Source organism: Odocoileus virginianus, chromosome 2 (assembly GCF_023699985.2).
Source record: "Odocoileus virginianus isolate 20LAN1187 ecotype Illinois chromosome 2, Ovbor_1.2, whole genome shotgun sequence".
Lineage (NCBI taxonomy): Eukaryota > Metazoa > Chordata > Mammalia > Artiodactyla > Cervidae > Odocoileus > Odocoileus virginianus.
In genome coordinates, this window is record NC_069675.1 from 6,400,346 (window position 1) to 6,423,153 (window position 22,808).

The window sequence follows — 22,808 nt, forward strand, 5'->3', positions numbered from 1 at the left end:
AACTATGGAGAAAGAAGAGAAACATAAAGCACAGTCAGTTTTGTTGACGGTGAGGCCCATCTAGGGGAGCAGTGAGTCACTGAACTGGAAAGGCAGGCAGGGCCTGACTGTGGAGTGTTTTAAATTCCAGCTAAAGAGTTTAGCAATTAGTTGGAAGGCAACAGAGAACTCTTAATGGCTCTTAATTTTTTAAATTTTTATCTTTTGTAGATATTTGAATCTATGAACCTTGTTGTCTTTAAGTTTTTATTTACTTATTTTTGGCTGTGCTGGGTCTTCGTTGCTTCTCGCAGGCTTTCTCGAGTTGCAGGGAGCTGGGCTACTCTTCCTGGCAGCGTGGGGGCTTCTCGTTGCAGTGGCTTCCCTTGTTGCAGACCGTGGGCTCTGGGGAGCGCAGGCTTCAGTGGTTGTGACACATGGGCTTAGTTGCCCTGTGGCGTGTGGGATCTTCCTGGACCAGGGATTGAAGCCACGTCCCCTGCACTGGCAGATGGATTCTTAACCACTGGACCACCAGGGAAGTCCCACTAATGGCTTTTAAAAGAGGAGTGACAGAAAGAAATGTTTGAAAGTGAAAGTGAAGTTGCTCAGTCGTGTCCGACTCTTTGCGACCCTGTAGACTGTAGCTACCAGGCTCCTCCATCCAGGGGTGATATGCAGATTCCTGGAAGAGGCAAAAACAAGAGGCTGGGGACCAGGAAGTAACCCAAGAATCAGAGTGTGAAGAAGGGGGTCGATTAAGATTGTGGTGATGGGGATGGAAAAGTAGGGTCAGGAGGAAGAGACACTAGAGGAGGACAGACAGGACACGGCCCCTCCAAAGGGATGAAGAGGCAAGAGAGGTGAACTTAAAGGCGACCCCAGTCTAAGCCTGGGTGATGGAAAATGGCTGTGCAACCAACAAAGATAAAAACAGTGAAGACAGGGACACGCTGGTATGGACCGAAAGGATGTATGAATGTGCTTCAATATGATTTCATTGCATCCCAGTAAACTCATCTTAAGTTGAAAGTATCGTTAAGTCGAAATTCATTTAATTCACCAACCTACCGGACATCATAGCTTAGCCTAGCCTACCTTAAACATTCTCAGAAGACATATTAGACTAGAGATAGGCATAATCTTCTAACACAAAGCTTATTTTATAATGAAGTGTTGAATCGCTCATGCATTGATAACTGATTAACTACTATACCAAAAATTAAAAGATGCTTACTCCTTGGAAGGAAAGTTATGACCATCCTAGACAGCATATTGAAAAGCAGAAACATTACTTTGTCAACAAAGGTCCATCTGGTCAAGGCTATAGTTTTTCCAGTGGTCATGTATGGATGTGAGAGTCAGACTATAAAGAAAACTGAGCGTTAAAGAATTGATGCTTTTGAACTGTGGTGTTGGAGAAGACTCTTGAGAGTCCCTTGGACTGCAAGGAGATCCAACCAGTCCATCCTAAAGGAAATCAGCCTGAATATTCATTGGAAGGACTGATGCTGAAGCTGAAACTCCAACACTTTGGCCACCTGATGCGAAGAGCTGACTCATTGGAAAAGACCCCGATGCTGGGAAAGATTGAGAGCAGGAGGAGAAGGGGATGGCAGAGGATGAGAAAGTTGGATGGCATCACCGACTCAATGGACATGGGTTTGTGTGGACTCCGGGAGTCGGTGGTGGACAGGGAAGCCTGGCATGCTGCGGTTCATGGGGTCGCAAAGAGTCGGACACGACTGAGCAACTGAACTAATACCAAAAATGAAAAATAGAATGGTTGTTTGGTAGCTTCATGGCTGTAAGTGAATCAGTTATGTATCCTCATGATTGCATGTCTGACTTGAAGCTGCAGTCCACTGCCCAGCATCATGAGAAGGCACTCTTCTGCCTATCACTGGCCTAGGAAGAAGTCAAAATTCAAAGCATGGTTTCTACTGAATGCATATAGCTTCTACACCATTGTAAAGTCAAAAACTTGTAAGTCAGACCATCTTAAGGCAGGGCCATCTATAGAGGAAAAGTGAAGATGTGAAGCTGAACCTTGATCACATGGAGTTTGAGGGGTGAACAGTAGTCCCTCGACAGGAAATATGGGACTAAAATCCAGGTGAGAAGTTCCAGGCTTGTGATAGAAACTTAGGAGTGCAAAGAAGGAGGAAGAGGTTGAATCCATAGGTGTACGTCAGCCCATGGAAGTAGGCAATGTGGGGAAGAGAGGACAGGTGTGCTGGAGAGTCGGGGTGGGGAGCGAGAACAGAAAAGAGAGTTCAGGGGAGAGCTTCGTGAAGTCTGGCCCCCCACAGCCATGAAGGTGTAGCTTCCTCTGATCTATGTGGGGACGAGCTTGCGTGCGGTGTGGTTGACCCTCCATGGTCATGTGCTCCCCTGAGCCCTTCTCTGCATGCCTTGGGCTGCTCACACTGCTCCTCCTCACTTGGACCCCCGGCTCCTATTCTCCCTAAAAGAGGAACCTGGGCGGGGTGGGCTCCATGCTGAGATGTCAGTGCGTCTCCTCCCTGGGCCGCCCCTTATTTATCCATAAACCTCTCAAGTAAGGCTCGGGGGCATGCTGACAGCTTTCTTAAACCTTTGGGAATAGGAGCTCCCCTGGTGATCCAGTGGTAAAGACTTCGCCTTCCACTGTAGGGGGTGCAGGTTCGATCCCAGGTCAAGAAGCTCAGATCCCACATGCAGTGGGGCCAAAAAATGAAACAGAGGCAATTTTTTAATAATTCAATAAAGTCTTTAAAAATGATTCCCATCCAAAAACATCCTAAAAAAAAAAAAAAAAGCTTTGGGAATAACTACAGGAAGTGACAGTGTAGGAAAGAAGAAAAGGCAAGTTTGTGTGCTAAATAGACGACTATAGCCCCGAATCCCAGAGAAAAGAAGTCACCCCTTTCCCAGGGCCCACTCACTTCCTAGTCTTGCTCTCATGACTTCAACCCCTTCTGTCTCTCTCCTTAAAGAGAAGCCCATCTTGAGACTTCTCTGGAGGACTGGGGGTTGTCCCAGGTGGCGCCAGTAGCGCCACCATTCTTTACCATTAGTAAAGAACCTGCCTGCCAATGCAGGAGACCCAAGAGATGCAGGTTCGATCCCTGGGTCAGGAAGATCCCCTGGAGGAGGAAATGGTAACCCACTCCAGTATTCTTGCCTGGAGGATCCCACAGACAGAGAAGCCTGGAGGGCTACAGTCCATGGGGTCGCTCAGAACTCGGACAAAACTAAGCAACTGAAGACACACACACACCAGTGGTTGGGACACCAAGCTTCCAATGCAGAGAGCGGGGATGCAGCCCTTGGCCAGGGAACTGGGATCCTGCATGGCATGTGGTGTGATCAAGAAAAAGAAAACCCCCTTTTTCCTTGCAAATCTCCGCTTCTCTACTCTGGGCCCAGTGGACTGTCTAACCCTGCTCCGCACTGACACGCAGTCCAGGGCTCAGGAAGCTACCAGGACATCCGTCAGAAGGTGAGCTAATCAATCTGGCACGACAATGCAGGGGCTTCGAGAGACCAGTCCACAAAGGGCTTTCCTCCTCCAAGTTCAGCCTCTGCTCAGACATCTTGAGGAGGAGGTGAGGAGCCCTCTGACTTGTTCTGCAGATGATATGAAAACACAATCTCACAGCCTCTTTTCAAGGACAAACAATAACTCCCAGAGACCTTGTAGTCTAAACACACATTAAGGAAGAGAAACATTTTCCTAAAGGTAGTGTAACCCGTAAAAATTTCCCCAGTCTATCGCTGAAATGGCCTTTGAAGCTGTTAGGCAGAATGATTTTTTCTCCTTTTCTCATTCTCCTGCTCTAGGATGTGCCTGGGGCCCGCCTGTGAGACGCTTGACTTTCCAACAACAGAACCATTCATCTGCTCCAAAGGCCTTGCAGAAACTCTTAAATTGTTGTTGTCTCATAAGGAATGTGAGAAAGGCAGCCGGCTGCAGTGGCAGAGACATAATGGTGAGAAAGGTAAAATGATAAGGGAAATAGAATTGCACTTTAGGTCAAGGGAAAAAGAAATTTAAGAAAAAGTAGGCCACAGTTTCATGTGCTCCAAAGAAATCAACACAAAAGAAAATGACAAAAGTCATTGCCAACCTAGATGTCATTGGTGACCGTCTACAAAGGAGTTTCCATAGAATGGGGTGAAGGTGGAATGGAAACCAGATATCTTCAGGAAAAAATATCCATGTCAAGAAAGGAAAAGAGGAACCGGCAGTCTGAGATGGTAGGAGATTTGGGGTGAGGTTTTATTTAGGTTGGAGTCCCTGGAGATGGCAACCCACTCCAGTATTCTTGCCTGGAGAATCCTATGGACAGAGGAATCTGGCGGACTACAGTCCATGGGGTCACAGTTGGGCACGACTAAGTGCCTAAGACTTTTACTTTCACCTTTCACTGGGAGACAGCTAGTAGTAGATGGACAGGAGAGGTTGAAGACAGAGCTGTCCCCAGTTGATGAAGCTAAGGTGAGATGGGGTTGGAGGAGAAAGGCTAGAGAAAGCTGAAGCCATACTAATAATAGTCAAGCCGTTTTATTTATCTTAAAGTATTTATGTATTTCTTTGGCTGCGCTGGGTCTTAGTTGCAGCACAGAGGGTCTTTATAGTTGCAGCGTGAGAACTCTTAGTTGCCACATGTAGGATCTAGTTCTCTGGTAAGGGATGGAACCTGGGCCCACTGGGAGCTCGGAGTCTTAGCCATTGGACCACGAGGGAAGTCCCTCCAATCATCTTATTTTGAGAAAGGGAGAAAGGAGGCAATAGCATCAGAAGATACAAAAACAAATAAACAACCGAACAATTATTTAAAAACCCACCTCTGAGGCAGAGAAAAGGGCGTTGAGATAGATATGCCTCCTCCAGGGGGCAAAAAGCTAGTGTTGAGACAGAAGAACAAACATTGTCTTGGAAGCTTGGAAGTTGTGATGAAGGACACAGTGGCTCCTGTGTGCACCCTGAGAGGCAGCGACAAAAACCGTAGAATTTAAAAATCCGCTAGAGGAACTTCCCTGGTGGTCCAGGGCTTAGTTAGTTCCTCACCTGCCAGTGTGGCAAGGGTCGAGGGGGAGTGTGGGTTCCATTCCTGGTTAGGGCTCACATGTCATGAGCTCAAAAAACCAAAACATAAAACAGAGGTAATATTGTAACAAATTCAATAAAGACTTTAAAAATGGTCCACATCAAAAAAATCTTTAATTAAAAAAAAAAACTCCACTGGAAAAGAATGTACGTATGTGTAACTGAGTCAGTTTGCTATACAGCAGAAATTAACACGACATTGTCAATCAACTATACTCCAATAAAATGTAAAAACAAACAAATCTTGCAATGCATACAAACTAGAAAAACAAACAAAACAGAAGAAGTAACTATTGGGAGGGGGTAAAGATCTGTAAGAATTACTCAGCTAGATTCAGCAGATCTGGACAAGTCTGGCATTTGGTGTCCTTTCCCCTTGAGGGTGTTTGTTAATTCTTGCAGAGGCATCTTGAGCCACGTCTTGGACCTCACAGGGTTATAAGGCAACATGAACTTAATTAGTCAGATGCCCTGGGAGGATGAAGACTGAAGGACCAAGGACCACAGTGAGGGAAGCAGAGGGGGTGTGGTTCATGGATGGGAGAGTCTGAAAGAAGTAAGGGGTGTTACATGCCAGGGAGAGCACCAGTGCACACTCCAATACAATGCAGTATAGTTGGTTTTTTTGTTTTTGAAGTATTGTTGACTTACAATATTATGCCAATCTCTGCTGTATGGCAAAGTGACTCAGTTTTACACATATATACATTCTTTTTAAAAAAATATTATTCTCCATTATAGTTTGTCCCAGGGGTTGAGTATAGTTCCCTGTGCTATGCAGTAAGACCTCGTTGTTCACCCAATCTAAATAATGGCTTGCATCTACCGACCCCAAGCCCCCAGTCCATCTGTCTCCCTCTCACCCTCCCACCTGGCAACCACAAATCTGTTCTCTGTGTCCGTGACTCTGTTCCTGTTCCGCGGATAGGTTCATTCGTGCCACATCTTAGATTCTGCCTGTAAGTGATATCATATGGTATTAAACGCAGTGTACTGATAATACCATGTGCATAGATCAAGCACCTTTTAGCCTAGTGTTCACTCATTCATTCAGCAAGTGTTTACTGAGCATCAGGATGGTTTCAGGTGCTGTACAGAGTACAAAAAAGCTGTAAGATAATTGTTCTCTTTCGTTTTAGCCAAGATAAAACATGGGCTTCCCAGCTAGTGGTAAAGAACCCGCCTGCCAATGAAGGAGATGGAAGAGATGCAGGTTTGATCCCTGGGTCGGAAAGATCCCCTGGAGTACGAAATGACAACCCACTTCAGTATTCTCACCTGGAGAATCCTGTGGACAGATGAGCCTGGCGTTACAGTCCATGGGGTCACAAAGAGTCGGACATAACTGAACGATTGAGCACATGACATATTTCACATTGAGAGGCAGGTACTGTTATCCCCTTCATGGTCTGAGTGATGTAACAGGCCCAGAGAGGTGAAGTAACTTGTTCATAGTCACACAGCTTGTAGGTGCTGGAGCCAGGATTCCAGTCTGGCTCCAGTGGACATGCTGTTAACAACCACAGCCATCTTTCTCTTCAAACCCTTTCTTCTTGCTGTGGCTTTGGATTGCTTCCTGCTGGCTTCTTCTCCATGGAGACAAATCTATTCATCTCCCCAAACCCAGCTTGAAGGCCACCTTCCTGCGGAGCCTTCCATGGCCTCCTTCTCAGGGCCAGGCTTGCCCTTGATGTTTCCTGGCTTTTGCTAACCCTAACAAGTCCCTGGAAGTCCCTGGAGGCAGAAACATTGACTCATTTGTCTGTCTGTCTTCTCCAGGATCGGTCACACCTGAGATCATTGGGAACAGTGAACTGGATCCAAAGAAGAAGTGTTGTCAATATTGACATTAAAGTTAGAAAGTTAGAGTCATGACATTAAAGTCATTAAAGTTAGAAAAAAGGGAGGCTTTGTAGTCTAAGTAGCTGGGGGGAGGTTTCTGAACCCTCAGGGATGAGCAAAAACATGCATGGCTGAAGATGATGGAGGGTGGCCAAGGTGGGAAAGGTGGGTGAACAGGCCTGGAAGCTGCAATGCATATGTATCTCTAGACTTCAAATCCTTACTTCAAATCTAGCCTTCAAATCTCAGTCTTCAAATCTCAGTCTTCAAATCCGCCAGATAGGAGGCTGCAGGCCATGCAATTGAGGTTCGGGAAGCAAGCATATCCAACTCCCAGTATGAATGCCTACCTACCCCAGTGGGGACTTCCCTGGTTATGACTTCATGCTCCCCACGGGACTTTGCCTAGTGTTATTTGGCAGCCTGGATCCATTTGGGGGAGAATGGGTACATATATATGTATGGCTGAGTCCCTTTGATATTCACCTGAAACTATCACAGCATTGTTTACTAATTGGCTATACCCCAATACAAAAAATAAAAAGTTAAAAAAAGAAAAAAAGACTTCGTGTTTCCAGTGTAGGGGGCATGGGCTTCATCCCAGATTGAGGAACTAAGACCCCACATACTGTAGGGCAGGGCCTTAAAAAATTAAAATACCTACCCTGGAAATTCTCAAAAGGTTCTGCTCCTTAAGTGAATCCAAAAAAAACTGGAATACATATAAGTACAAGAGACCTGGCAACTGGGGGGAAGACAGATTCCAGTTTAATCAGATTTAGATTTTTTTCCCATACTTTTTAATTGGATAGTGTGGTATACAATTCTTACATTCTTAAAGAGATGGGAATACCAGACCACCTTACTTGTTTCCTGAGAAACCTGTATGCAGGTAAGAAGCAACAGTTAGAACTGGACATGGAACAAGAGACTAGTTCCAAATCAGGAAATGAGTACGTCAAGGTTATATATTGTCACCCTGCTTATTTAACTTATATGCAGAGTACAATATGAGAAATGCCAGGCTGGGTGAAGCATAAGCAGAAATAAAGATTGCTGGCAGAAATATCAATAACCTCAGATATGCAGATGACACCACCCTTATGGCAGAAAATGAAGAACTAAAGCTTCTTGACGAAAGGGAAAGAGGAGAGTGAAAAAGTTGGCTTAAACTCAACATTCAAAAAACAAAGATCATGGCATCTGGTCCCATCACTTCATGGCAAATCGATGGGGAAACAATGGAAACAGTGACTGACTTTCATCTCTTGGACTCCAAAATCACTGCAGATGGTGACTGCAGCCATGAAATTAAAAGACACTTCCTCCTTGGAAGAAAAGCTATGACCAACCTGGACAGCATATTAAAAAGCAGAGACATTGCTTTGCTGGCAAAGGTCTGTCTAGTCAAAGCTATGATTTTTCCAATGGTCATTTATGGATGTGAGAGTTAGACTATAAAGAAAGCTGAGTGCCAAAGAATTGATGCTTTTGAACTGTGGTGTCGAAGACTCCTGAGAGTCCTTTGGACGGCAAAGAGATCAAACCAGTCAATCGTAAAGTTAATCCGTCCTGGATATTCATTGGAAGGACTGATACTGAAACTGAAGCTCCAATACTTTGGTCACCTGATGCGATCAGAGCCAACCCATTGGATCAGCCAACCCTGATGCTGGGAAAGATCCTAATGCTGGGAAAGATTGAAGGCAAGAGAAGGGGACGTCAGAGAATGAGATGGTTAGATAACACCGCTGACTCAATGGACTTGAGTTTAAGCAAACAGAGGAGATAGTGAAGGACAGGGAAGCCTGGCATGCTGCAGTCCATGGGCTTGCAAAGACTTACATGACTTAGCAACTAAACAGCAACAAGCAAAAGCTTTATTGGTTGCTTAAGACTGCGAAGTTACTAAGTCGTGGAGTTAGGGCCCAGCCTAGGACCTGTGTCCAACTCTGTCCCCGTGAGAACAAACACATTACAACATAGTCCCATTCCACAGAACGTATAAATTTTTGCTGTATAATTTTTATAATTCCAATTTGGAGTTTTCTTATACCTTATAAATATTTTCTCATGATTCAAAAGGTTCTATTTTTAGGCAACCACACAGAGTTTAAGTTGAGTAACAGCTGACTCATTGAGAGCACATTACATTTCGCAGACTCCTAATTAAATATTTATTTCAATTTCAACTTTCTTTTTCATATTTAGGAGCCAATACATTTTTTCTAGCTTTGGAATATTGCCCTGGGTCCCGGAAAGCTCACAGGGTACTCAATCGAGCATGCCTTATGGCAGAAGGAGCCCTGTTCTGGCTTTGGCAGTACTGAGCCTCCAGCACAGGGGTGGGATGTGAGCAGAGGCTTGGAGGCTGAGAAGCAGAAAGCAGGAAAAGGTGGCTGTCACAGCCTCGGCTGGCAGGTGCAGAAGGAACAGGCTCCAGTGACAAGCTGGCCTTCTAACAGCCACGTCTCTCTCTGTGGATCTTCTCTGGGACACTCCGGTGCCTCTGTTCAGGATCAGGCTGTGCCCTTATGTTAACCAGGCTATTAATCCACAGAGTGAAGCCACCATCCAGAAAAATTTCAAAGATGATCAACGGGAGAGTTTATTCTATTACACATGTTAGTAGACCTCTCCCTACAACAAACCTCACGGGATTCAGGGACCCTGGTCCAGACTGACCTCCTTACCCCAAAACCCCCAACCCCAGAGAGCGCTAGGATTGGAGACAAACTCAGAGCAGAAGGGAGCCCCTTCTTCTGTTGCCATGGAAACACGCAGACCACCACTCCCACCACCACCACTGACCCTGGGAATTCAAAAGCTGTTTCCATTGCACCTCCCTGGGCCCCGTCCTTGCTTTATAGGCAGCACATTCCCAATAATTCTGAGTAAGCTGAGATTTTGTGAGATCCATTTTAAAAGCACAGGCCAGGGAAACCTAACTATTTAAAGGGACACTGCTTCAAATTTGTTTAGGAAAGAAAAAGAGAGAAATCTTTAATTGTGTAAACTGTCAGTGACTAGATTCACTCTTGGATGTCCATATTTTTATGTTCTGCAGAGTTTTATGAAATCAGAACACATGATCACAGCACTTGCTGAAAAACCTACTGCGTCAGGCTTTGGGGTTTAGAAAGACCAGGTGGTTGTTTATGCCACATTTCTTCAGTAATTGATACAAACCTGGGGATCTGGGTGAAACGCTGTACTCTATTCTCTCAGTGGCATGGAGAATAGCAGCTTTAAAGGCACCTTTGGATACAGTCAGCCCTGACCGAAACCTCTCTTGTTGAGTGAGAGAGAACGTGAAGCGGATTGGTGGGGAGAGAGGTGTCTTTGGGCTCCAAACAACAAATGAGCCCAGGAAGACACTCCTCAACTTTGTGCTTGTTCAGAAGAGGAGCTCATGGGGAAGACAAAGCAAGCTCCTGGGGTGGTATACTGGTCAGAACTCAGGGCCTCCCTCTCAGCCTTGGGATCCAGGCTCTGATCCCTGGCTACAGGCTTCTTTGTGAAAAGCTGGTTCTCTCCATGTTCACCAGCCTGCATTTACCAAAACTTTTGCTTCTTCCGCCTGTCGTCCTGGGAGTCCTGAGAATGCAGTCCACCCTGTCTTATTGCTTGCCAATATTAATAACTCTCTTTGCCCGTCTTATACCCTCTTCCTCTCCTTCAAATTTCCCCTTTGATCCCTCATCCCCGGGGGCCTCCTTTGTTCTGTTTACCATAAAGAAGGAGGGGATTGCTAATCTAATGACAACTATAATCATAATCATATATATCAAAGGACTTCCCTGATGGTCCAGTGGTTAAGACTCAGTGATTCCACTGCAGGGGAGTGGGTTCAATCCCTGGTTAGGAAACTCAGATCCCGCATGCCATTCAATGTGGCCAAAAATTTTAAAATAAAAATAAAGTATTATCATTAAATAATAATAATAATAATAATAATAATATACATCAATTAAGCACCTATGAAGCACCTAATGTGGGATTTTATCCATGGATTTTTAAATTTTTTCCTCACTTTATCTTCCAACAGTCTTAAGATAGATCCTAGTTTGACCCCATTTTACAGAGGAGGAAATAGTCTTAGGAAGTATGACTGCCTTGGCTACATAGTTGGCAGCAGCAGAGTTGGGATTCAGCCCACACTGTCCAACTCTGAAGTCTCTGCTCATGTAATCTCTCCATCAAATCATTCATTCATTGATGCACCAGATACTTACTGAGACCTCATTGGGGTCTCAGCTGGTCAGAGTTTATAGTGGTGATCAAGGCAGAGGAGGTTTCCATCCTCATTAGGATTCTTTGACTCCAGTAAGGGGAATCGGACAAGAAATGAGCAAATAAATTAGGAAATTTTGGAGTGATAGGCGCCACAGATATACATCAAGGAATGGGGGACAGGGCTGTCCCATTGAACTTACATGAGCTCCCCTGGGAGGCTTTGTCTTTAGTCACTAAGTTGTGTCCAATTCTTTGTGACCTCATGGACTGTAGCCCACCAAGCTCTTCCGTCCATAGGATTTCCCAGGCAAGAATACTGCAGTGGATTGCCATTTCCTTCTTCAGGGGACCTTCCCCACCCAGGGATCAAACCTGCGTCTCCTACATTGGCATGCAGGTTCTTTACCACTGAATCACCTGGGAAACCAGCTGAGAAGCCCTTGGGAGGCTTGCTAAATTGACAACTGCTCGGCCGGCCTTTCAGAGTTCCTGGCCAAGGTTGGCAGTGAGGCCTGTTGATTTGCTTGTCTAAAAAGCTCTCAGCTGAGGCTGATAGCGCTGGTCTGAAACCACACTTGAGAATCACTGGAATTGTGTATCCTGGAGTTGGGGCGAGGGAAACCTCTTTAGGGATGCATGCTTCTGACCTGAGACGTGATGGATGAAAATGTGTCAGCCATCCTGAGACGTGAGGAAGAAGGATTCCAAGTGGAGGGTCCAGGATATGCAGAGTCCTCATGAGCTCCGACATTGCAGGGACAAAACCAAGATGTGCAGGGAGTTTAATGAATGAAAGGAGAGAGACAGACAAGGGCCAGCTTAGACCCGACCAGCTGCGCCCTTTCTTTTCCTTCTGCTCCACTGGGCTGTGTTGTTTTAACAGAAAAACCAGACCCTTTCTAACTGTTAGGTAATTCAAAATATAAAGCTCCCATATAAGATGCAATGTACACTGGCACTGTATATCTTTGCAATGTTGTTGTTCAGTTGCTAAGTTGTGTCTGACTCATTGTGACCCCATGGATTGTAGCACAACAGGCTTCCCTGTCCTTCACTATCTCCTAGACTGTGCTCAAACTCGTCCTTTAAGTCAGTGATGCCACCCAACCATCTCATCCTCTGTCGTCCCCTTCTCCTCCTGCCCTCAATCTTTCCCAGCATCAGGGTCTTTTCCAATGAGTCGGCTCTTCACATCAAGGGACCAAAGTATTGGAACTTAAGCTTCAGCATCAGTCCTTCCAATGAATATCCAGGGTTGATTTCCTTTATATTTTAAAAATCTGGCCATTTGTCAAATCTGCCAGTTGTTGCACTAACCGGCACCTTTTCTTTCCTCATTCTTTTTTTCTTTTGGCCGTGCCACACAACATGTGGGTACTTAGTTCCCTGACCAGGGATTGAACATACGTCCCCAGCGTTGGAAGCAGAGTTTTAACCACTGGACCACCAGGGAAGTCCCTCATCGTTCTTCCACTTCAGTGCTTTCCTAATGCAAATGTGCTTAGAACTGAACTCGCCTACCAGGAAAGGGGCATTTGTGAAGGAAAAATGATCTGGGTGAAACTTATTCTTGCCAGAAACCCTAGTCCCCACCCTTCCCCCACCTACCCTGAGGTGCAGGAATGCCAAACTGGGAAAGCATGGGGTCCAGGCTTCCGCTGGGGTCTCTGCCAAGGTGAGCCTGACTGTTGGGATCATTGTCTGCTCTCCATCTCTCAGCAAACACACCTAGAGCGGCTTCTCCAGCCAGGGTTTCATTAACTTCCTTTGCTTTGATCTGTTCTGATGAAGCTATGATGTTCTGCATGATAGATAAAGCCAGCCTGTTCGTCTCCTTCCTAAAAGAAATCGGGGCAATCCATCAAGCATCGGGGATTTCCCAGACATGGTGCAGTGGATGGTGGGAGCATCCGGAAACTAACCATTGGTGAGTGTAGCGGGCTGAATCTTGTCCTCCCCAATTCGTATGTTGAAGTCCTAGCCCCTGGGGCCTCAGACTGTGACTGCATTCAGGGACTTTCAGGTTAAAGTGAGTAGGTGAAACTAAAGATCCTGCAGGTTACACCAAAGATGGACGATCCCACGTGCCACATCTATGGCACAATCAAATAAATTGACCCAGCACAATCAAATAAATAAATACATATGTTTTTTAAAGTATATGTTTATGGGAAAAAAAACATATACTTTTTAAAATGGACATGAGTTTGAGCAAACTCCAGGAGAGAGTGAAGGACAGGGAAGCCTGGTATGCTGCAGTCCATGGGGTCACAAAGCAACCAAACAATATTTATGCAAATCATTTAAAAAACACAAAAGTTAATAGGGCTTCCCTGGTGGCTCAGATGCTAAAGAATCTGCCTGCAATATGGGAGACCTAGGTTCAATACCTGGGTTGGGAAGATCCCCTGGAGCAGGGAATAGCAACCCACTCCAGTATTCTTGCCTGGAAAACACCGTGGACAGAGGAGCCCGGCGGGCTACGGTCTATGGAGTGGCAAAGAGTCGGCCCGACTGAGCGAGTAACACACACAGAGTTAATTTAAAAATTTTGTGGAGAAAGTCAGTGCTGATATTATAGCATATATTCTTGCTGCATTTACTTTAAATCTCCATTGAATTTGTTACAATGTTGCTTCTGTTTTATGTTTTGGATTTTTGGGTGTGTGGCTTTCGGGATCTTAGCTCCCCCCAGGGATCAAACTCGAACCCCATGCACTGGAAGGCAAAGTCCCAACTGCTGGACCACCTGGACTGGGCCACCTGGGAAATCCCTCTTGCTGCGGTTTTTTCTAGTTTTATCTAATATACATCAAGAGTGTTTTCCCAAGTGAAAGTCACTCAGTCGTGTCTGACTCTTTGCGACCCCATGGACTAGTTCATGGAATTCTCCAGGCCAGAATACTGGAGTGGGTATAGCCTTTCCCTTCTCCAGGGGATCTTCCCAACCCAGGGATCAAACCCAGGTCTCCTGCATGGCAGGAGGATTCTTTACCAGCTGAGCCACAGGGGAAGCCCAAGAATACTGGAGTGGGTAGTCTATCCCTTCTCCAGTGGGTCTTCCCAACCCAGGAATCAAACCAGGGTCTCCTGCATTGCAGGTGGATTCTTTACCAACTGAGCTATCAGGGACCACGTCACTAAATATTCTGCTAAATTATGATTTTTCTAAATGGTTGCATCTATCATCAGCCCTTAATAGTTGTACCATAATATATGTTTCCAACTCTTCATAACTATAAATGTTACCTATTTGTTACTATTAACAATAAACTTCTGCACATACTTTTAAATAAATAGATGAAATCAGTGGAGTGGACCCTCATCTGATTTGAGTGGGGTCCTTGTAAGGAGAGGAGATTAGAACACAGACACCGACAGAGCAGCTTCCCCGGTGGCTCAGTGGTAAAGAACCTACCTGCCAAGGCAGGAGACACAGGTGTGATCCCTGGGTCGGGAAAACGCCTTGGAGGAGGGCATGGCAACCCACTCCAGTATTCTTGCCTGCAGAATCCCACGGACAGAGGAGCCTGGTGGGCTATGGCCCATGAGCTTGCAGAGTCGGGCACAGCTGAGCAACTGAGCACTCCCACACGCACTCACAGAGGTGAGGTGCGTGCAAATGCCGCAAGCGGAGGTCTAGCCACAAGTCCAGGATGGGGGCGTCAGGAGAAACCCACCCTCCTGCCATCTTGGTCTTGTCCTTCTGACCTCCAGAACAACGAGAAAAGGCATTTCTGCTGTTTGAACCCTGTGGTCTGTGGTCCTCTGTCATGGCAGTCGGAGCAAAGTAATACAGGGAGTACCTGTGTCTTAGATTTTTATAGAAGCTTTGTCATCGTTTTCATGCCATGCTGCAATATTTTTTTGCCTTTTACAAAATAAAAATTAAGAAAACCATGCAGCTCCTCTGAGCATATCTTGAAGGTTTCAGTTCAGCAGGAAGTCTGTTGGCCAGAATCAGAGTGTGGAACTCCTCTCTCTGAGGCAATGGTGGGTGGGGTGGGGGTGGGGGTGGGGGGACTGTCTCTTCTTTCTGCTACAGACCAGCCTCAAGCTCCAGTGATGCCCAAACTTGTCATTCCCACAGAAGAAAACACTGAAGCAGCGAGAAAGGTGCAGCCGAGGGCCCACAGCAGATGGCATTGGGGTTTGCAGATTTTTTTAATGATTTTATTTGTTTATTTTTGGCTGTGCTGGGTGTTTCTTGCTGCGAGGGTTTTTCTCTAATTGCAGTGACTTTGGGCCACTCTCTAGTTGCAGAGATCTGGCTTCTCATTATGGTGGCCTCTCCTGTGGAGCATAGGCTCTAGAGCGCTCTGGCTTCAGTAGTTGCCGCTCACTTGCATGTCTCGCGCTCATTTCATCCTCACAGCCAATCTTTTATAAGCTTTATTCAGATATAGTTGATACACAAAATTGCACACATGTAACACATACATCTTAATGAGTTTGCTTTTTTTCTTTTTTTTTTTTTAAGCTGGATGTCATGAGGGATAATAGTTCCCTCCACCAGGGATTGAACCTGCGCCCCTGTAGTGAAAGCGTGCAGTCTTAACCACTGGACCCCTAGGCAAGTCCCCTAAGAGCCAATTGTGCAGTAAGTTTTAGTGGCCCCTATTTTATGAATGAGGAATCTGGGATATAGAGAGGTTGAGTAACTTGCCAAAAATGACACAGCCAGTAGAGGAGCTCAGATCCAATTTCATTTCATTTAAGCCCAAACTCTTACCCACTTTGGTCTTGGGACTCTGGCAGCCCTGCTTCTTTCCAGAGCCTCATACGCCTCCCTCCACTCACCTACTCCCTCCCACCTGCTCGGGATCAAGGTTGACAGGGTCCAGATGGAGGCAGGCGGGTCTAATGAGATGTGAAGGGTAGCCAAGAGTGGCTGGGAGGGCGTCCCAGACTCCCGCGTCCCCGCCTGAGATGTCAGGCGCACACAATACAGCCATACATTAAAGACGAGCACGGCCCCAGAGCCCGCGTCGTCAGGGAGCCTGTCCCGCTCCCGGCCCTCCCGCCTCTGTCGTTGGTGTGTCCAGTGAACCAGGCCCCTCAAGCAGCCCCGTCATCCTTCTGGGTTTGCAGAACAAGTGACTTAGTTTTTCAATGCTTTCGCTGTTTTTCTCCCTTAAAAAAAAACAACAAACTGTATTTCAAATGAAGGAATGAAATTGTGCCATTTGTCGAAATGTGGGTGGACCTAGAGACTCTCATACAGAGTGAAGTAAGTCAGAAAGAGAAATCAAATACTGTATTGTTATTCAATTGCTAAGTCATGTCCAACTTTTTGCGACCCCATGGACTGCAGCACGCCAGGCTCCCCTGTCTTCCACTATCCTCTGGAGTTTGCTCAGACTCATGTCCATTGAGTCGGTGATGCCATCCAACCATCTCATCCTCTGTCATCCCCTTCTCCTCCTGCCCTCAATCTTTCCCAGCATCAGGGTCTTTTCAAATGAGTCAGTTCTTCCCATCAGGTGGCCAAAGTATTGGAGCTTCCTTCCAATGAATAATTCAGGCTGATTTCCTTTAGGATGGACTGGTTGGATCTCCTTGCAGTCCAAGGGACTCTCAAGAGTCTTCTCCAGCACCACAGTTGGAAAGCATCAATGCTTTGGTGCTTGTGGAATCTAGAGAAAGGGTGCAGATGATTCTATCGGCAAGTGAGGCCCTCCAGGAGGCCCACGCATTGACTTTCCCCACCCTTCCTTCCCACAGCTACTCCCCTCTGGGCCTGATGCTGGTAACCAGGTTTCCAGGTTGGTCCTGGCTCTGGAAGTCTCGCTGAGGCCCGGGGGCATCTGAGCTTGTGATCTTCTTTCTTCATCAGGAAGTTCTGATGAACAACTCAGTGGCCACCTCATTGAGTCCTCATTTCTGAGAGGCAGCCCATGATTGACAGGAGAGCCTGGCAGAGGCTAAGGCCACAGGCTTTTTATGGTAAATGTGACGGCTCTGTCAGGGACGCATTCTGAGGGGTTAACATCTCACTGCGAAGGGACTTGCCTGTCAGTCCAGCGGTTAAGACTTAATCTTCCAATGCAGGGGGTGCCAGTTTGATCCCTGGCTGGGGAGGCGGGGTCCCACGTGCCTTGAAGCCAAAAAAACAAAAGAGATAAAAATATTGCAGCACATTCATTAAAGACTTGAAAAATGGTCCACATTAAAAAAAAAAAATCACACCAAAGAAGGAGGCGGGCAGGTCGTAACTCAGGCCCACCTGCTCATGGACAGAGGAGCCTGGCAGGCCACAGCCCGTGGGGTCACAGAAGAGTCAGACGTGACTTAACGACCAAGCAACAACAACTAGCTCAGAGACTTGAATGCAACACGAAGCAAAGTGAGTGTGGGTTCTAAAAAGAGCGGTTTGAAATTTTCCTCCTTCAGGGAAGGCTGAAACGGACGGGTTCTGAAGAGAAAACATCCCAGTTCTGTGCTGGGGGAAATTATGCAGGCACATTATGAGAATGTGTCAGTTAAATGTTATTACATTGATGGCTGTTTAGTTGCTCAGTTGTGTCCAACTCTTTGTAACTCCTTGCACTGTAGCCCCTACCAGGCTCCTCTGTCCAGGGGATTCTCCAGACAAGAATCCTGGAGTGGGCTGCCGTTCTCGTCTCCAGGAGACTGTTCTGACCTGAACCCTGTCTCCTGCATTGGCAAGTGGGTTCTTTGCCACTGAACCACCAGGGAGCCCCCATCACACTGATACCAGATTTTAAAATGCAATTCAAGTTTCTTGCTGGTAACAATGGCAGTGACTCATCCTGTATGTCTTGAAGAAGAGTTCTATTTCAGGAGAACTTTATTTTAAAACCACAGATTTGAGAATCTGACTTCCATTCAGTCACCTAAACAGTACACGCTGCCCAGAAAGAATGAAATTGCGTTGCAGAGACCTACGTGATGTGGTTAGAGCTGATGAGGGGAGTATGTGGGTTTTAATGGCGCCCTCTGATTCCTTGTTTCCTCAAAGTTGCTCCCAATAAGCTGTTCCTCAGGGGACACGAAAAGGTTCTTTTCTGTTTTGAAAAATTAAAAAAAAAAAAAAACTAACACATCTTATAAAGAATTATTATGGAGAACTTCACAGGTTGTCCAGTGGTTAAGCCTCTGTGCTTCCACTGCAGGGGGCATGGCCGGGAAGCTAAGATCCCACATGCCACTAGGACAAAAAAAAGAATTATTGTGGTGCCAGCAATCAAGCAAACAGAATTTATTTTCATGATTTCCTAAAGTCAGTTCAGTCAGGTAAGAAGAATAAAACTGTTACCTGAAGAATAAATCTGTCAGGTAACATTCACAAGATACCGAAGGCGTGATCAAGGTGTGATCTCTAACTGAGTCTAACATTTTAAAGATTAAAAAAAAACATGATAATTCATAGGTTCTTTCTCCAGGAATTCCTCTGCATTAGAAGAAATAGTTGTGTATCTTCATAGGTTAAATAGATCTGAGCTTAGAGAAGGAACTTATGGTTACGAGCTGGGAAGAATAAGGGGAAGGGATATTTAGGGAGCATGGGGTTGACATGTACAGACTGCTATATTTAAAATGGATGACCAACAAGGACCTACTGTACTGCACAGGGAACTCTGCTCAATGTTAGGTGGCAGTCTGGATGGGAGGGGAGTTTGGGCAAGAATGGATACATGTATATGTATGGAGGAGTACCTTCGCTGTCCGCCTGAAACCATCACAACATTGTTAATCAGCTATGCTCCAATGTAAAATAAAGGTTTAATAAATAAATAGAGCTGAGAAACAGAGGCATCCGAACACACCTGGACAAAGCCAATGAGAAGAAGGCTCATACTCTTGGTGTCCAGCTGAGTGAATCCTCGCAAACCAAATGCACCTATTTAATCAGCATCAGATGAAAGAAGCAGAACCAGAAGTCCTCATTCTCCCTCCCCAGATAAACCAGCATCCTACTTCGAACACCATTGAAGAATTTCACCTGCATTTGTGCTTTTTGTAAATAGGACGCTGCGGCATGTCCTCTTTTGTGCCTGCCTTCTTGCACACACGTCATGTCCGTGAGGCTCACCCATGTGTTGATAACTGAGAGGTGGTTGACTCTCTGTGCCGGCGGGTGTTCCATTGTGTGAATGCACCACAGTTTATTTCTCCCTTCTACAGCTGATGGACGTTTGGGTTGCTTCCAACGCGGGGCTGTTACAGAGCCAGCTGCGTGGCTTTTCACACTGGTTGCAGTGTGCTGGCCAGTGCCCGGTCCCCCTCCTCAAGTGAGAGCTTCGTGAAGCCGTTTGGAATGGCACTGGCCCCCAAGCCCCCAGATGGCATTGTCAGACGCTGGCAGATGCAGATCTTAGAAGAGAAAGGCCGCAGCACTCCACCTGTGAAAACTGCCTCTTGTTTTCATGAAAAAAAAGTTTCTTAAAAAAAAAAAAAAGACCAGCAACTGAGAACAGAAGTCAGCATTGTTCGCATTATCCCAGGGTCTTGAGCAGCTGGCCATGGGGAATTTGGATGGGAGATAATAAGGTAACTTATCTTATTGAAACAGGATACAGCCTAACAGTCCTTGAACAAGGACCAGGGTTTACCCAGGGAAGTGGGGGATCATATAAGCTGGAAGAGGAAATGGTGCCAAGAAAGCCTAACTGAACCGTCTCATCTCAGTGGGTGAAGGGTCTGAAATGAGGGCCAAGAGCCAAGATTCTTCATGCTGAAAGTCGTGAGCGAAAGTCTTCCCTGACGGAGCAGGTTCACATCACCACCCTGGACCACCTAGAGGATGCTGCCCAAACTTCCCGTGAAGTTCTGCTTCTCACCTGCAGAGATGTGGTAATAAGTATGCCTTCCAGGACTTTATGGTCGAAGAGACACTGGATTGGAAGTACACGGAACTCTGAATAGAGGCCGACCAAATGCTGTGTCTCCCGCGGCCGCCATGGGTTGTGATTTAGATGGGACAGAGGTTATAAATAAATAGGCTATAAAGGGTGAATTGGGGCTTCCCAGGTGGCACTAGGGGTAAAGAACCTGCCTGCCAGTGCAGAAGATATAAGAAACACGGATTCAGTTGCTGGCTCTGGAAGATCCCCTGGAGGAGGGCATGGCAACCTACTCCAGTAGTCTTGCCTGGGGAATCCCATGGACAGAGGAGCCTGGCAGGCTGTTGTCCGTAGGGTCGCAAAGAGTCGGACATAACTGAAGTGACTTAGCATGCTCAAAGTGGGAATTGGTGGAAAGTCAGAAGGTTGACGCTTGTTCCTTTCAAACTGAACGGTTGAACGGTTTCAAGTTAAACAGTTCTATGAAGACCTACAAGACCTTCTAGAACTAACACTCAAAAAAGGTATCCTTTTTATTATACGGGACTGGAATGCAAAAGTAGGAAGTCAAGAAACACCCGGAGTAACAGGCAAATTTGGCCTTGGAGTACGGAATGAAGCAGGGCAAAGGCTAATAGAGTTTTGCCAAGAGAACGCACTGGTCATAGCAAACACCCTCTTCCAACAACACAAGAGAAGACTCTACACATGGACATGACCAGATGGTCAACACTGAAATCAGATCAATTATATTCTTTGCAGCCAAAGATGGAGAAGCTCTATACACTCAGCAAAAACAAGACTGGGAGCTGACTGTGGCTCAGATCATGAACTCCTTATTGCCAAATTCATACTTAAATTGAAGGAAGTAGGGAAAACCACTAGAGCCTTCAGGTATGACCTAAATCAAATCCCTAATGATTATACAGTAGAAGTGAGAAATAGATTTAAGGAACTAGATCTGATAGACAGAGTGCCTGATAAACTATGGACGGAGGTTTGTGACACTGTACAGGAGACAGGGATCAAGACCATCCCCAAGAAAAAGAAATGCAAAAAGGCAAAATGGCTGTCTGAGGAGGCCTTACAAATAACTGTGGAAAGAAGAGAAGTGAAAAGCAAAGGAGTAAAGGAAAGATATACCCATTTGAATGCAGAGTTCCAAAGAATAGCAAGGAGAGATAAGAAAGCCTTCCTCAATGATCAACGCAAAAAAATCGAGGAAAACAATAGAATGGGAAAGACTAGAGATCTATTCAAGAAAATTAGAGATACCAAGGGAACATTTCATGCAAAGATGGGCTCAATAAAGGACAGAAATGGTATGGATCTAACAGAAGCAGAAGATATTAAGAAGAGGTGGCAAGAATACACAGAAGAACTATACAAAAAAGATTTTCATGACCTAGATAATCACAATGGTGTAATCACTCACCTAGAGCCAGACATCCTGGAATGTGAAGTCAAGTGGGTCCTAGGAAGCATCACTACAAGCAAAGCTAGTGGAGGTGATAGAATTCCAGTTGAGCTATTTCAAATCCTAAAAGATGACGCTGTGAAAGTGCTGCACTCAATATGCCAGCAAATTTGGAAGACTCAGCAATGGCCACAGGTCTGGAAAAGCTCAGTTTTCATTCCAGTCCCTAAGAAAGGCAATCCCAAGGAATGCTCAAACTACCACACAATTGCACTCATCTCACACGCTAGTAAAGTAATGCTCAGAATTCTCCAAGCCAGGCTTCAACAATGCGTGAACCATGAACTTCCAGATGGTCAAGCTGGTTTTAGAAAAGGCAGAAGAACCAGAGATCAAATTGCCAACATCCACTGGATCATCGAAAAAGCAAGCGAGCTCCAGAAAAACATCTACTTCTGCTTTATTGACTATGCCAAAGCCTTTGACTGTATGGATCACAATAAACTGTGGAAAATTCTTCAAGAGATGGGAATACCAGACCACCTGACCTGCCTCTTGAGAAACCTATATGCACGTCAGGAAGCAACAGTTAGAACTGGACATGGAACAACAGACTGGTTCCAAATAGGAAAAGGAGTACGTCAAGGCTGTATATTGTCACCGTGCTTATTTAACTTATATGCAGAGTACATAATGAGAAATGCTGGGCTGGATGAAGCACAAGCTGGAATCAAGATTGCCAGGAGAAATATCAATAACCTCAGCTATTTAGATGACACCACCCTTATGGCAGAAAGTGAAGAACTTTAAAGAGCTTCTTGATGAAAGTGAAAGAGGAGAGTGAAAAATTTGGCTCATAGCTCAACATTCAGAAAACTAAGAACATGGCATCCAGTCCTATCACTTCATGGCAAATAGATGGGGAAACAGTGGAACAGTGTCAGACTTTATTTTCTTGGGCTCCAAAATCACTGCAGATGGTGACTGCAGCCATGAAATAAAAAGACACTTACTCCTTGGAAGAAAAGTTATGACCAACCTAGACAGCATATTAAAAAGACATTATTTTGCCAACAAAGGTCCATCTAGTCAAGGCTATGGCTTTTTCAGTGGTCATGTATGGACGTGAGAGTTGGACTCTAAAGAAAGTTGAGTGCCGAAGTATTGATGCTTTTGAATTGTGGTGTTGGAGAAAACTCTTGAGAGTCCCTTGGACTGCAAGGGGATCCAGCCAGTCCATCCTAAAGGAAATAAGTCCTGGGTGTTCACTGGAAGGACTGATGCTGAAGCTCCAATACTTTGGCCACCTAATGCGAAGAACTGGCTCACTGGAAAAGACCCTGATGAAGGCAGGAGGAGAAGGGGACGACAGAGGCTGAGATGGTTGGATGGCACCACTGACATGAGTTTGAGTAGACTCTGGGAGTTGGTG